The 16745-nt window shown below is 39.9% G+C and overlaps 1 protein-coding gene across 1 annotated transcript in view; it reads right to left on the minus strand.

The window, feature by feature from the left end:
- The window catches only part of LHFPL3 (LHFPL tetraspan subfamily member 3), a gene marked incomplete at both ends in the record, with an annotated part of 433916 nt that overhangs the window by 18023 nt on the left and 399148 nt on the right, over window positions 1-16745 (minus strand). The gene's annotated exons all lie outside the window — the stretch shown is intronic.

The following is a 16745-nucleotide window of genomic DNA, read 5'->3' on the forward strand; positions in this document are numbered from 1 at the left end:
TCAACCACTAAGCCAAGCATGGGAGGGAGGGATGGGGAGAGAATGGGGTGGGGATTGGGTGGGGGCTGACTGGGAGATGTGTGCATGTATGTCTACAAAAGTTTGTATCCCACTATGATGTATGAATACAGTGCACCAATAAAATAAAATTAAAAAAAAACACAAATAACAACAAATGTTGGAGAGGATGTGGAGAAGTGGGAACTCTAAAACATTGTTGGTGGGATTACAAACTAGTGCAACCACTTTGGAAAACAGTATGGAGAATCCTCAGAAAAATGGAAACAAATTTACCATTCAATCCAGCAATACCACTTCTGGGTATCTACCCAAAAGAAAGTAAACCAAGCTACCAAACTAATGCATGTATATCTATGTTCATAGCTGCACAATTCACCATAGCCAAACTACAGAACCAGCCAAGATGTCCATCAACAGATGAATGGATTACAAAACTGTGAGATATGTACACAATGGAATTTTAGTCAGTCATTAACACACACACACACACACACACACACACACACACACACACAAGCGCAGCATTTACAGGGAAATGGATGGTCTTGAGGACATTATGCTAAGTGAGATTAGTCAGTTGCAAAAAGTAAGGAATCAGATGCTTTCCCTAATATGTGAGAGCTAAGGTGAAATTGGTCATAGGAGGAACTCCAGGTGAAAAAGGAGATCCTAGAGAGGAGCAAATACGGCAACCTAACTGTGGGGATGGGGGGGGGGAGGAAACTCTTTAAAGCATAGGATGTACTTATTCATATCATAGGCAACCACTAAGCCAAGCACGAGAGGGAGGGATGGGAAGAGAGTGGGGTGGGGACTGGGTGGGGGCTGTCTAGGTGATGTGTGCATTATGTCTACACAAGTTTTTTGCTTCATTATGATGTATAAATATAATGCACCAATAAAAAAATTTAAAAGAAGAATAAAAAATAGGGCTGGGGGTATAGCTCAGAGATAGAATACCCCTGGATTCTATCCCCAGTACTGAAAAAACAAAACAAAACATAACAAAAACCCAACAAAGAAACAAACAAATAAAAAAAACTGTGGGAAAAATGTTTTATAGGTGGGAATTTTTTTGTGTGTGGGTGTGGGGATGGAACCCAGGGGCATTTGACCTCTGAGCTACACCCCCTGCCCTATTTTTTATTCTGAAATATTTTTTATTTTGAAATAGGGTCTCACTAAGTTACAGAGGGCCTCACTAAGTAGCTGAGGCTGTCCGCTAACCGCGATCCTCCTGCCTCAGCCTCCCGAATGCTGGGATTACAAGCGTGCGCCACCACGCCTGGCTAGGTGGGAAATTTTTGATAACTGGTTTATGGTTGGAAAATTTTTGATAATTGTTAAAGTACATGAAGATTTACTATGCCATTCTCTCTACTTTGTATACATTAAAAATTTCCCCAATAAAAAGATTAATTTTCAAAAAAAGAATACAAAAATAATATATGCTGGTGAGGATGTGGGGACATGGGAACTCTTATATCCTGTTGGTGAAATTGCAAATTAGTACAACCACTATAGAGATCAGTATAGAGGTTCCTCAAAAAATTAGGAACAGAAATACCATATGACCTAGCCATACCTCTCCTCTATATTTTTCCAAAAGAATTAAAGTTAGAATGCTTAGCAATATATTTATACCCATGTTCATAGCATCACAATTCATGATAGCCAAATTCATTCACACACACAATGGAATTCTACTCAGCCATAAAAACAAAATTATGTCCTCTACAAGAACATGGATGGGACTAGAGAACATAACACTAAATGAGATCAACCAGTCTCAGAAAGTCAAGGGCCGTGTTTTCTCTCACATATGAAAGCTGAAACAAAAATAGGAAGTAAAAAGGTTCTTTAGTCAAATAAGGAGAGAAGCTAGTAGAATAGTGGGAGGGGATTTTGAGAGGAATTAGGGGAGGGGAAAAAGGCAATTGAGGAAGGAAGTGGTTCTGATCTCTAGAGTACTACTAGATGACATATATCATGGATCCAAATTTACTGAAATGATAATGGTAATAAAAAAATATACATTATAAAACAGTTGATGTTTATTGGATATTTCTTATGTGTGAGGCACACTTTGTATGCATCTTCTCACTTAATTGTCAAGTAAAATTAGGAGAAATGTGAGAACACCCCAAAAATGCCTGGAGGAGAGAAACTGGATATATATACATCTATTCCCTCCTACCTTACCTTGGAGTTGTTTGCCTACACAAAGCATGTGGGGAGCCATTAAGGCTTTCCCCTAAATTAATGTTTCTGACTCAGCTGACTGTCCTTCACCCAGAGTCAACAAGGTTTGGGGTCATGGAAAGTTCAATGTAAAAGGTCTGGGAGAAGATCAGATGATGATGGCACAAGGGCACTGATTAACCTATCTATAATATATGTGCTTTGGATTGGTCTTTATTGTATTCTGGTGGTGGTAGCACGAGGATGTTGATTGACCTGTAACTGTATAAATACCTCTGGAAAAACAAACCCAGCGCCGGTGCCATAGAGAATACTGACCTAGGAGTAGCATCAGAGCAATAGAGAATACTGATCCAGGAGTAGTTGCCGACCAGTAGGAAATATTGACCCAGGATCAGGGGTCGGCCAGTAGAGATAGTAGGCTGGCGGCCCCCCCACGTTAGAATTAAAAAAAAATTCCTTTGAATTAAATTCTTAGAGTTAAATTCTTCATCCTCATGCCTCTTTTCAGAACCCATATTTTTGCCGGCTGGCTCCGGCAAAAGCACATGTTTTAATCCTCTGTGCTGTCTCTTTTACACAGGGCAGACCTGCTTTTCAAGTGCTGCCTGTATTAGTCAGTTTTGATTTTTATAATGAAATAGCCAAGACAGTCTACTTTTGAAATAAAGAGATTAGTTTATCTCACAGTGTCGCAGACTGAAAGTCCAAGACTGAGTCGCCTTATTGGGTCAGCCTCTGGTAAGAATCCAATAGCAATGCCATGCAGTTCTGATCTCACGCAGGAGCACCAGTAGGAGAGATCATATCCTCAGACAGGAAGCCTAAGAGAGACTCAGGGGTCAGCCTCAGGCTTTTAAAACCATTTGCTTCTGGGGGCACTCACTCTAGGAGACCAGCATTTCCTTCCTAGAGCAGTACCCACACTGACCTCAGGACCTTGCCCCAGGCCCCATCTATTAAAGGTTCTAACTCATAAACACACTGCACTGCCCAGGACTAGGAAGATAAGGGTGCCTAATTCTGATACAGATAAGGAAGCCCTTTGGACCAAAGGCTATTGCAGTCTAGCCTTTCTTGTAATAAAGGAACTGTTTTGGTTTCTATTTGCCAGCTCTTCACTATCTCTCATAGCTCAGGAGGAGGACTAGAAGTTGCCATCCACTGTCCCTCTGCCAGCCTTGCCATTATTACTACTATTCTTACATATGAATAAACTAAGTCACAGAAACTGTAAATAGTTTTCTCAAGGTCATACAAAGCCCCCATGCTACAGAATCAGAATTTGAACTCCTCTATGCTACAATCCTTTACATATGTGCGATAACGATGCATGTGAAATCAGATTAAAGATTTTAGCATTAAGATCACATGCAGAATCTTGGCAGTGCTTAACATATTATTTATAATTAGACACTTATTTGAGTACAAGAACTACTAACATAATACTTAAAAGCTGTTAGCTTTTATATGTATAAATACTTCTTTTGTTTATACTAGTATTTCACCTAATCAGAATTTCATCTTATGTGTAATGCCAAGAATGTTAGATTAATTATAAATTCATCTCGCATTTGTAGTTACTCATTTTTTCTCCTTATGGAAAGAGCAGGGAAGAAAATTGCTCATTTAGCAAAAGCCCAGAGTACAATACACTATTATTAACTATAGTCCTGATGTTGTACGTTGGATCTTTAGGCTTGTTTATTCTGCATATTTGCTATTTTGTATCCTTTTACCTACTCTTCCCATTTTCTCCGTTCTCCTACTCCAACACAAGTAACTGCTGTTTTATTCTCTGTTTATTTTTAATTTTAGATTCCACATAAAAGTGGGATCGTGTATTTTTTTTTCTGTTTCTGAATTATTTTGCTTAGCACATTCTTCCAGACCCATTTGTGTTGTGGAAAATGGCAGGCCTCCACCCATTTTTTGTGGTACTGGGAATGGGACCCAGGGGCCTTCTACCTCCAGGATACACCACCAGACCTATTTTATTTTTTATTTGGAAACAAGAGTCTTGCTAAGTTGTGGAGGGCCTCACTAAGTTGCTGAGGCTGGCCACGAACCTGTGATCCACCTGTCCCAGCCTTTCAAGTACTGGGATTATAAGTGTGCACGACCACACCCGGCTGGATCCCCCCATTTTTAAGGGCTGGGTAATAGCACAATGTACAATACATGACATCTTTTAAAATCCATTCTCCATTGATATACACCTAGGTTGTTTCCCTATGTTGACTACTGTGAAAAATGCTAAGGTGGATATAGGAAAATAGATATCTTTATAAGGTGGTGATTTCATTTTCTTTGATTATATACATTGACCAGGTATTGTTGCATCACATGTTAGTTTTATTTTAATAGTTTAAGAGCCTCCATAGTGTTTTCCATAATGGCTGCAGCAATCTATATCCCCACTGTGTACAAGTGTTTCTTTATCTCCACACTCTAACCAACACTTGTTATCTCTTGTGTTTTTAGTAATAGCTATCCTACTTGGTATACCTTAGAGTGGTTTTGATTTGCATTTTACTGATGAGGTTGAACATCTTTTCAGCTGTTGCTCATTTTTATATCATCTTTGGAAAATGTTTGAGTCTTTTGCCTATTTTTATTTTTTAAGTCAAATTTCTTTATTTTTTATTTTGGAACACTGGAGATTGAACCAGAGACATTTTACATTCAAGCTACATCCTCAGGTCTATTTAAAAGTGTTTTTGTTGGGTGTGGTGGTGCACACTTGTAATCCCTGTGCTTGGGATGCTGAGACAGGAGGAACACACAGGTTCGAAGCCAGCCTCACTGGCTTAAGAGACCCTGTTTCCAAATAAAAATATAAAATAGGTCTGGGAGTGTAGCCCAGAGGTAGAAGGGCTTCCAGGTACTCCAGTACCACCAAAAAATTATATATATATATATATATATATATATATATATATATATATATATATTTTTTTTTTTTTTTTTTTTTGGGGGGGGGTGATACTGGGGGTGGAACCCAAGGTCTTTCTACCTCCAGGATATATTTCCAGACCTATTTTATATTATTTGAAAACAGGGTCTCAATAATTTGCTGAGAGTCTGTAGTATCTCTGACCCCACTACTCCTTTACTGGGTTGTATCACAGAGTTTCCGACCCAGGGATTCGATGGGGGGTGCCAGGTTGCACGTTCTCCTATGGTGTGATATCTCTGCCACCGCCACTCCCCCACTGGGTCAAGTCCCAGGGAGTACAGTACTGGGATTTCTCCTCTGTGGCCCGCAATTTGACTCACTGTTCTTGAGTACGCAGATGTAGCTGTACTGGACTCGTTGAATTCACTGCTGCTGCCGGTGGCAATATGGCGCCGCTGCCACGCCCTCGACTGTGAGGCTGGCGTATTTTTTCTTCTCTGGTTTTGAGTTCCACTCTGAATCCCTGCAGCGTGTGCTGAGCTCAGCCACTGGGAGCTTTAGATGCTCCCTGCTCCGAAAGATCCCGCCTGGCTGTTCCGCAGCGGCTCACCTCAGCTTGCTGTAGCCATCCGGTGAATTCTCCGCTGCCGCCGGCAGTATGGCGCTGCTGCCGCGTCCTCGGGCATGAGGCCGGTGTATCTCCTCTGTGACTCTGAGCTCTGTTCTCAGTCCGCTTTCTCTCTGGAGCCTGGTGATTTTTTTGTTTCTCTGGTGATGGTGTTTTCTGGCTATGAAAGGTGCTGATTTTGTGGTAATGGAGATTGGTTGTTAGCGGGGCTCTTAAGCCCTGCTTTTCTCGGTCGCCATCTTCCCGGAAGTCTTCAATATTTATATTTTAAAAATTTATATTTTTATATAAATATATTATATATTTATATATTTATAGTAAAATATTATTTGTATTAATATATTATTTAATATATTATTTATATAAATATATAGTTTTGCCTATTTTTAAATTAGGTTATATGTTTTTGTTTTTCGGTAACTATTGAGTTGTATGAGTTCTTGGATAGTTCGTAAATCTTGGATATCAACCTTGTGTTTGAAATCTTTTTGTAAATACTTTTCTCCAATCTGTAGGTTGCCTTTTCATTTTTTGGGTTATTTCTGTTGTTGTACAGAAGCTTTTTTGTTTGATTAGTCTGGTTTAAAATTTTTGCTATCCTTGAGTAAGCTTTTAGTGTGATATGCAAGAAATAATTGCTAAAGTCAATGTCAAACTTATCCCTCTAGGAGTTTGTGGTTTTAGGCTTTATATTTTATGTTTCATATATTTTGAGTTGATTTTGTGTATATGGTAAGATAAGGATCCAATTTTATGCCTTTGCATTTGAAAACCCAGTTTCACCAGCACCATCTAATTAGAGAGATTCTCTTTTCCCTGTTGGGTCTTTTTGATGCCCTTGTTGAAAGTTAATTGATTATAATATACATATCCTTATGCCAGTGGTCTTGTCCTTATGCAGTTCATAGTTATGGAGCAGTTGGAAATCTCCTTGCAGAGATGGCTTGTAATATTATTCAGGATAGACACAATCTAGCATGGCACTGAATTTTTTAAGCTGCATTTAAAGTGTAGAACACCAGAATAGGTTCCAGATAACAAAATCTTGAAGCTGACTACTCTTTATATTCTTTTTCTATTTAGTGTCATTTTCTTTCTCCAAACCCCTCACCCCTTAGATTCTTTTAAGATCAAGGTTATTGGGATTCTGAAGGACTTATGTATTACATTTAAAACAAAGAACTGTGAAAGAAGTCATGGCAAATGTTTTGAGTACTTTTTAAAGATAATTTTTCTTGCTTCCTTTCCTCTTTAGAGCAGTATTAAATTATTATTTCTTTAGAATTTTACACTTTTTTTTGCTGATCCTCTAACATAATTTCTCCAGAGTTTGAAAATAAATAATTCAAGGTACACTATGACCAATCTATGGCAAGACTTTCCAGTAACATATATTTATTGAGAACATGAGTGCTTTAGAACAAGAAATGGTCCCCAGAAAAACCAAATTGGAAGATACAATAATAAGTTTCAAAAAAGCTTTGGACAAAAACCCCGTCAAGAGTGGGTAAAGGAAGTCAGCAGGCTAAATGTTCTGTCAAAAGATTTTCACACATCTTTTAACTTCAGATTCTAACAGCAGTAGCCAAAAGCTTATAGATAAAACCTTGACCAGTATGACATTCCAAGAACAATGCCTGAGTCAGAACAATGCCTTCCTTTGACTAAAATGAAGTTTCACCTGGTCTTAACCTGCCAGGGAGATGTCCAGAAGGAGAGGTTGCTTTGAAGATGGGTGTCAGAGTGGCCCCAGCTGACAGGAGGTTTTGGAAACTGAGTGGGGTGCCTGGAAGTTGCCTCCTGCCCTTGGTGATCTTTCCTCCCCTCAGGGCTCTGTATTTTCATTCTTTCACCACGGACCTCAGGTTCCTTCTTGGAATTTACAATCTATTGTAACTCATTCACCACTCTTACAGCTGAGATTGGGTATGACAATGGAATTATAGACTGTGATCATCTGAAGCATTTTAAATTCTGATAATCATTGATTCACGTGAATTACTGATAAACTCAGGGAGCACATCATCTGATCATGTCCAGAACTTAGAGTTTCTGGATCAAAATGGAGAGCATCTAGAACAGCCATGATCTGGGCTTTGGTCCAAATCCCTCAATTCCTTGGTCACAGCCCTAGGGAATAAAGGAAGATGAATATATATTCTCCATCCTCTAACACTGCCCCCTCTCCCTCTCCCAGAAGCTGATTTATTTTTATGCAAAAGAAATACCACCTAGGAGAAATTGTGGTTTTGTTGATTGAGTCAAACACAATCTAGATTTAAAATTTCTTTGATTAGAATGTATATTAATTTTTTATTGCTGCTGAAACAAATCACCACAAACTTAGTAGCTTAAAACAACACATATTTACTATTGTTCTGTAGCCTGGAAGTCCAATAGCATTTTAGGGGGCTAGATTTTGTTAGTACTATTGAGGAGATAGAAAGGAAATAGGCAGATAGGGAAAAAAAAGTTAATTTCCTGAGTTTCCTGAGGGGCGACAAATGCCTGAAACTCCAAAGGCTCAGAGGTAAGAAGGCCAGAGCTTCACAAAGCCATCTGTTTACTAACCAACAAACCCAGGAGCCAGCACAGAGCAAGTCGGACACTCCTACTGAATGAAAGGAGACCCTTCAAAGGACTTGCAAATACCCTATTCAAATTCTCCTTGGAATCCCAAAAGTCACCCTAACCAAAAATGGACTTGCAAGCGGTCAGGCCTTGTCCAGTCGGATGGCAAAGGGTAGACTTTCCCGCTCCGGACCCCCTCCCCTTTTGGGGAGCTGTTCTCTCTCTCGTAGATCGTGTTGGCCCTGAGAGAAGGCAGAGTGCATCTGAGGGCACGTGGCTCAGGTGACTCTCGAGTAGTGACCTGAAGGCCTCTGCTGGACATCATGGCTGGCCAGGCCCCTAGGGGTGACCTGTACCTCTTTTCTGGCAGATCACGTGGACTCTGGGAGAAAGTAGTTTGCAACTGATGGGCACTTGGCTCGGGCGACACTCGGGTAGTGACCCTGAAGGCAGCTGCTGGACCCAGAGTTCCAGCCCCTTTGGGGGTGTTCAGCCACCCTTGCCCCATTCCCTGCTGCTTCCAATAAACCTTTTACTCCCCTTCCTGAGGTCTGCGGGTGTCATTCTTCGCTCACCGTAGACAAGAACTCGCCGGGTTTTCTCTCAAGAAAACCCCATTTCACTATGTTCCTTTCTGGAGAATATAGGGACAATCTATTTCCTTGTCTTTTCTAGCTTCTAGAGGCTGTTTGCATTCCTTAGCTCGTGGCTCCTTTTCATCTTCAAAATCAGCAATGGTGGATATTGTGGACTAAGTATTTTTACCCCCACAATCCATATGTTGCACTCTAATATCCAGTGTGATGATGTTTAGAGCTGGGACATTTGGAAGATGATTAGGTCATGAGGGTGGAGCCCTCAGGAATAGGATGAAAAAAAAAAAAAGCCGGAGAGTTAGCATTTGTTTTCTGTCATGTGAGGACTCAATGAGAATATAGTCATCTTCAAACTAAAAAGTGAACCTTGTCAGACCCTAGGTCTAATGGCACCTTTATCTTGGACTTCCCCATCTCCAGAATTGTGAGAATAAATTTCTGTAGTTTAAGCCATATAGTCAAAAACACCTACTTACAGAAGCCCGAATGGACTAAGTGAGTTGAATCCTTTTCACATATTCTCTCTGACTTTCTTTTCTGCCTCTTCTACTTTTTTAGGATTTATGTGATGAGATTTGGCCTACCTGGATAATTTTAAGTATTCTCTCCACTGTAAGGACAGCTGATTAGCAACTCTAGTTGCAACAGCAATTTTTACTTCCCTTTGCCAAGTAATTTACCATATTCACAGGTTCCAGAGATTAGGATGTGGAACTCTTGGCAGGGGTGGGGTAGAGGGTCATTATTCTGCCTACCACAGCATAGTAGTGTGTTGTTATGCTCTTCATATTCAGGGCTTTCTGACATCTAATTTGTAGTTACTACAATCCAAACTGAAGGGAAAGGGATCAATTACAGTTCTGTCATATGGAATAAAACCTATGCCTTCTAAGTATCTCTGCTGAGTTTTCTCATCTTGGGACATGGTTTTATCCTAGTTTCTTGATTAACTGTAGGGTTTACTGTTCGTACCAACATTTGATCTTATTTTGAGGCTGATTGTTAGGGGTCCTGATACTTTGCCTGGTTCTGGCTATGTAAATTGCTTTTGTTAAACTCTTAAAGGAGCTGGGCATGGTGGTGCACGCTTGTAATCCCTGCGCTTGGGAGGCAGAGACAGGAGGATCACGCAGGTTTGAAGGCAGCCACGTGCGCTGGCTTAGGAGACCCTGTTTCCAAATAAAAGTGTAAAAATAGGTCTGGGAGTGTAGCCTGGAGGTAGAAGGGCTTCCAGGAACCCCAGTACCACCAAAAAAACCCCAACAACAACAACAACAAACTCTTAATGGAAAGTTTGAGTCATGTTCCAAGAGGATATGTCACTTGACCATAAAGTAATGTTAAGATAGACCATGAATTGGGATTTTCTTGCTGTAGAACCTAATCCACTGTTTGGCCTCTATGCCTTACTATTACCTTCAGCTTGAGTCCAGATAAACTTTGGAATCCTTTTGGCTACTGGCTATCCCATTTGGGACTCTGTGTGTACTCAGTCTTGCCAGTCCCAGCCTTTTCTGTTTCAGCACTGGCTCCCTTTTGGGGTTACAACATACTATTTGGCTGATATACAACCTGAGCATGTCAAGTGACATCATCTACAGTCCTGTAGAGGATGCCAACAGCTACAGTCCTATAGAGGATGTCATCAAAGACTATCTATTTCAGTCTTTTGTGAAATATGGATGATCAACTCAAATATCTCTAATTTTATGGTGATGATGCTAAATAAATTTTATGAAACTTTTGCCATTTGATATATTTGGAAGTTTGAACAAGACTATGTAGAGTCCTATCTCCTTTTCTCTAGGTACTAATGCACTCCATCTGTGGTATCAACCTTTGTACCCCCAAACCAATCATGATGAAGACAAGTAACATATAGGGAGGTATAGATGTGGATGCAGTAAGTAAGTTATGGGTCTAGTGTGTAGGATGAACTCAATATCTCAGTTCTTACTCATTATTCTCATGATATTAGCACCCATCTCTGAACACTAATGATGATATCATTTTATATAGAGTTAAAGTCATTATTTAAATGTCCTAGAGTCCAGAATTCCCAATGAGGTCAGTAGTTTGAATAAATTTTGAAGAAAAAAAACTCATGGAAATTGGTAAAACTAGAAGTGCATATATTTTCCTAAAATATTTAGACAATGCAAAAATAATAGCTAACATTTATTGAGGATTTACTATGTGTCAGACACTCTTTAAGAATCTTCTATGAATTAACTCCTTTAAACCTCATGACAATAATAGTACCTAAAAGGTGGATACTATTAATACCCCCATTTTACAGAAAATTAAACAAGAATAAAAAGCTTAAGTAACATGTAACATGTTACTTAAATACTCAGTTAGTAAATACTTGAGGTGCCAGGATTGACTCTATGGGTAGTCTGCTTTCTGTTTCATCCCTTAAGCATTATATGATTATAGAGTTTAATTTTTACTGTTTTAGGAAAATATAAGGTTTCTTCTGACAGTAAAATTAGAGTGACAAGCAAGAAGTAGATTAATCTAGGAATGAGTTATTATGGTTAGATATAGAATGTCCCCTGAAGAGCTCATGTATTAATGTTCAGAGTTGATGCAATTAAGCCACTGGATCATAATCTCATCAGTTTGTAAAATCCATTGTGATGGGTTTACTGGGAAGTAACTTAGGCAGGTGGGGTGTGGCTGGAGAAGGTGGGTCCCTGAAGGTGTGGCCCAGCCTCCATGATGTGAGAGCAGAGCCTTGCTCTCTCCCTCTCTCTGCTTCCAGCTGCCATCCCCTGGGATCCACAGACCCCAGCCTCACATAGACTGAACCTGAAATCTCCAAGAAACTGTGAGCAAATAAAATATTCTTTCTTATAAGTTGTGTGGTTAGTTGTTTTGGATTATAGCAGTGAGAATACTAATGGAGACAATGAGCAAGACTGATGTAGGCAATCTGAGAAAGAGGACTGGTCTGTGACTTTATTAATTATAGTCAATAATTGAGATCAAAGCTGGTTGGAGAAAATGCAAAAACTGGACTCACAAACAAATATTTGTATTGAAGTACATGACTAGAAGCCCATTACCGAGAAGTGGTGATCTGGTGGCACAATAATAGAGTTCACAGGAACTTTAAGAAATGGACCAACTTATCTCAAAGTATTGGCATTCTGAGTTGTCAAAATGACATCTCTAGAAATAACTGTCAGCAAAATCCTAGTAAACTAAAGTGCAGAAACATCATCGATTTTTGTTGTTGTTGTTGAACTTTAGAGTAATGTATTTCCAGTTAAGGGAATTCTTGTCAGTGGGTGATGAGAGTCTTAAGAGATGCCATTTTGTGACTCACTCAACATAAAGCAATTTTACATATCCTTGGCAAATAGCCTCTTCTGTCAAGCAACTGTTATTTATGACCCAGATCTAGGGATAGTAGTGATTAAGACACATATGATTCTATTTCTTGAGGGACTTATAGGACATAAAGGTACCCAGTTTAACTGCTGTAATGAATAAAAATGTGAGGAAAATGAGAAATAAAGGCAATTGAGTATAACTGACATAGAATCTTAAACCTACAACTTATGCTATAAAATACTAAAATTACTTAAAGAGGAAATTTACCTTTTAAGTACCAGACTATTATTTTTTCAATCAGATACAATTGTTGGGAAGAGGTCTAGGGCACAGGAATTGACAGTTGGGAAAGAGAAATAAATACTGTGTGTGTGTGTATGGTTATTTAATTACAATATATTCATATTATGATGTGACCATAACTAGATAACCAGTATTAACAAAAGTATGCTGTATAATTAAAACTGTCAGGGAGAACAAGAATGCTTTTTTCCCCTAAGCTAGCATTTATAGTAAAAGAAACCTGAGCTTGTTTTATAGTCTCAAGCTGAGGAGGTCTGGTGATGTCTCTTATATCACAATAAGATTCAACCTCAAGCCCCTACATCATCAATTGTGTTTAATTCATATCTTCTACTGGAAACATAGTAAATATTAGGATTGGATGTTCCTAGTTAGCATGAAAGATATGTTAACTTTATAGAGTCCTCCAAATAACAAGACAAATGACTTATAATTCCCATATTTTGGATGAGGATACTTCATATATTTTATGAATGCCAGATCCTAGAATGCTGCCTAGAAACCTGAGGTGATCTATGAATTGCAAAAGTTGGCAAGGACCTCACTCTTGGGTCTTTCCATATGGTGGTGGATGTTTGGTTGTTTTCATTAGCCCTCAAGAATTGCCCTTGAAAGCAAGGAGAAAAAACTCATAGGCAATCAGACTCCTACTCACCTCTCACCTTTTACTTGTTTCTGACATATTCTAAGTCTTTGGCCTCTTTGATGTACACCTGGATTTCTCTCAGCATTTTTGTAATTAAGCACTGTTTTGTGGTTTTTAGACTACTCTCGCTTCTCATCTTTGGCCAGGGTTGGCTTATAAACTTATGGCTAGATACTTTAATTACCCAGATCTTACTTCTTCTCTTATGCATACCCATTCCTCCATGGGTAGGGGATTATATTTGTTCTTTACAGTCTGCAGAAAGTGCTTTCTGCCAGGCATGGTGGTGTATACTTGTGTTACCAGTATTTGGGAGGCTGAGACAAGAGGGTCTCGGGTTCGCAGACAGCCTCAGCTACTTAGTGAGGCCTTCTGCAACTTAGTGAGACCTTGTTTCAAAATAAAAGATGAAAAAAGTGTTTTAAACAAATCAGAAAAGATCAGTGGATGAGAGAGAGAGAGAGAGAGAGAGAGAGAGCGAGAAAATGAATTCTTTTTGGAGTCCCAGTAGGGTTTCTATCAAGAATGGTTGAACTCCTTAAGAAAATTGAGGCTCTTTGAGGTTCTAGTTGAAACATGATTATTGTAGACTGATTTTGTGGATATAAATTGCTGGAATATTACAGATTATTCTGATGTAGTTGGAGGCCAATACATCTTGGTGGCTCCTAGAAGGTCAAATTTGTAAATTTGCAAAAATTTGCACGTCAAACTTGATTCATGGTTTTTAAACCTGGTTGAAGTGGGGTGTTTATTCCACTCATCTTTGACTTATGGTCCTACATATGACAAAACATATTTTAGTGAACTGACTAAAACCTTAAGCTTCTGACTCACACTTGACTGAATGTTACCTAGTCTGGAAAGTGGTGAGCTCCAGTGTGAATTAAGCTTAATGGAGCATGAACCTAGAGCTCCATTTATCTGCTGTGAGTCACATTCAGATATTGGGTTTGACTTGAGGTGGTGCTTTCGACATGCTTGAGTGGTGATGGGACTGTTCCTCTGTGTGGTGGTCAGCACCAGGCACGAACATAGTTGGGCCTCAGATCCCGTCAATGTCATCTCCCCTCTTCTCATGGAGTGTCACAATTGCAAACACTCATGTTTACAACTAGAGATTTTGCTGAGAATGAAAATGGTGACTGGGCTACTTCATTTGGAATGATGTTAACATCAGTGCTGGCTACTAAAATGCAACCATCGAGACACCCATACAATTGACCAGTGATGACCTTTTCCCATCTGAAGACTGGTAAAAACAAGGGCAAAAAAAAAAATGGGGCATTTTGTAAACTAGACCATCCACCAGTCTGAAAACTGTATTTAGGTGAATAGTTAATATCTGCAATTTTTACCAACTTACTGTGGTTTAAGTTATGATGTATGAGGGAAAGGGAATTGGATATACATCTTCACAAAATGTGATTCTGGGATGCAATTTTTTTTGTGGTACTGGGGATTGAACTGAGTGGCATTCTACCCCTGAGCTACACCCCTGGCCCTATTTTATTTTGACACAGGGCCTTACTAAGTTGTAGAGGGTCTTACTAAGTTGCTGAGACTGGCCTCAAACCTGTGATCATTCTCAGCTTCCCAAGTACTGGAATTACAGGCATGTACCACCACACCTGGCTGGGATGCAATTTTTACTGAACTTATTTTGGCTTTGCTCAATATGTGGTAAAATCTACACCACGAGTAAGTAATGACTGTCTTACATGTGCAACCTTGATAGCCAGGAGACTGAGAATACTGCTCATTTGGTCAGACTTGTCCAGCTCTGACAATGTATGAAATTGCTAGTGATTCTCTTACCCAGCATTCTCCTGAGATGTGGACTTGACTGACCACAGCTTTCTAGCCAGTGACCTTGTCAGAGGCTTGTTTGTGAGTGATTTCCCTATCTGGTTCACCTGCCAGTGCTATTGTTGGCTGACAGAGGTGATGCACTGAAGTGATGATAGATACTATGCCTGTCATAGCTTTGATCTGATGATGCTGAGTGGTTGCCACAGCCATAAAATAGGGCCAGACTCTGGGACTCTCACACAGATTCTCTGTTGGGATTCTCAAAAATTTGGATTAGAAGATGGAGGCTGGAGTATATAGCTCTTATCTATTCCTCTGCTTTCCTCCTTTGAAAATAATGTTCCTGGAAGAGCCTGAAGGGCATATCCTAATCTGAGAGTCAAAATTTTTTGTTTTCTTTAGTTTGGGTGAAGAATACAAAGGACTAGGGGCAAAGATTCCAAACTTCCCACTCCTTGAGGGATCCAGACAAGAGGTCCAATTTTATGTGTGCATATGCTTCCAGGAGGAGCTGCCAGACCTCACTGGACTGGAGGAGAGGTACATTGGTAGGCTAAGCTGTTTCCAGTTCCAGTAGTAGGAAAGGATTATCACTTGTTCCCATAGAGGCCCCCTTTCTGCTTCAGCATAGGGACCCAGCTTAATAGTTTATAAATTGATATAAGCAGAAATTGTCATGCTCAACATCATGGCCTGAGGGACCAAAGTCCTCATGAACTGATAGTAAAGGCAAAGAAATTACAGTTTTTTAAATTTTTTTTATTCTTTTAGTTTTTGGTGATACTGGGGTTCCTGGAAACCCTTTTACCTCCGGGATACACTCCCAAACACCTATTTTTTATATTTTTATTTGGAAACAGGGTCTCTTAAGCCAGTTAGGCTAGCTTCGAACCAGCGTGATCCTCCTGTCTCCACCTCCCAAGCACGGGGATTACAAGTGTGCGCCACCACGCCCGGCTACGGTTTCTTTAGACAACTGCAGGAATTATGGACTCAAGGGAAGAAGCAAAGCCTAAATGGGCTTGAAAGTTTCTGCTGTCATGAAATTGAGAAAAGAAGAGAGACAGAGAGGGAGGGAGGGAGGGAGGGAGAGAGAGAGAGAGAGAGAGAGAGAGAGAGAGAGAGAGAGAGAAACTCTAATAAGGCATTGAGGTTCAAGGAGCTTCCTCAGTGAGGTTAGAATGCACAATATTCCCTCGGGCTAAGCATAATCTTTAATCACCCACTGCCAAAATCATAATTAAAGAAAGTTTGCCAGTCTAGAGACAGATGTTGTAAAGAAGACATTTGTTATTTTTTTGGTGTGTGTGGTACTGGGGGTGGGACCCAGGGGCTTTTCTACCTCTGGGCTATACTCCCAGACCTATTTTATACTTTATTTGGAAACAGGGTCTAAGTTGCAGAGGGCCTCACTAAGTAGCTGAGGCTGTCTGCAAACCAGGATCCTCTGGTCTCAGCCTCCCAAATGCTGGATTACAAGCATGTGCCACCACGCCCGTCTTATTTTTTATAAAAAATTTATTTTTTAAGACGGGCGTGGTGGCGCATGCTAGTAATCCCAGCATTTGGGAGGCTGAGACCAGAGGATCCTGGTTTCAAAATAAAGAATAAAAAATAGGGCAGGGGGTGTAGCTCAGAGGTCAAATGCCCATGGGTTCCATCCCCAAACCTGCAATAAATAAATAAATAAATAAATAAATATAGGGCTGGGGTGTAGCTCAGAGG

Source organism: Muscardinus avellanarius (genome assembly GCF_963383645.1).
Source record: "Muscardinus avellanarius genome assembly, chromosome: 9".
Classification (NCBI taxonomy): Eukaryota; Metazoa; Chordata; class Mammalia; order Rodentia; family Gliridae; genus Muscardinus; species Muscardinus avellanarius.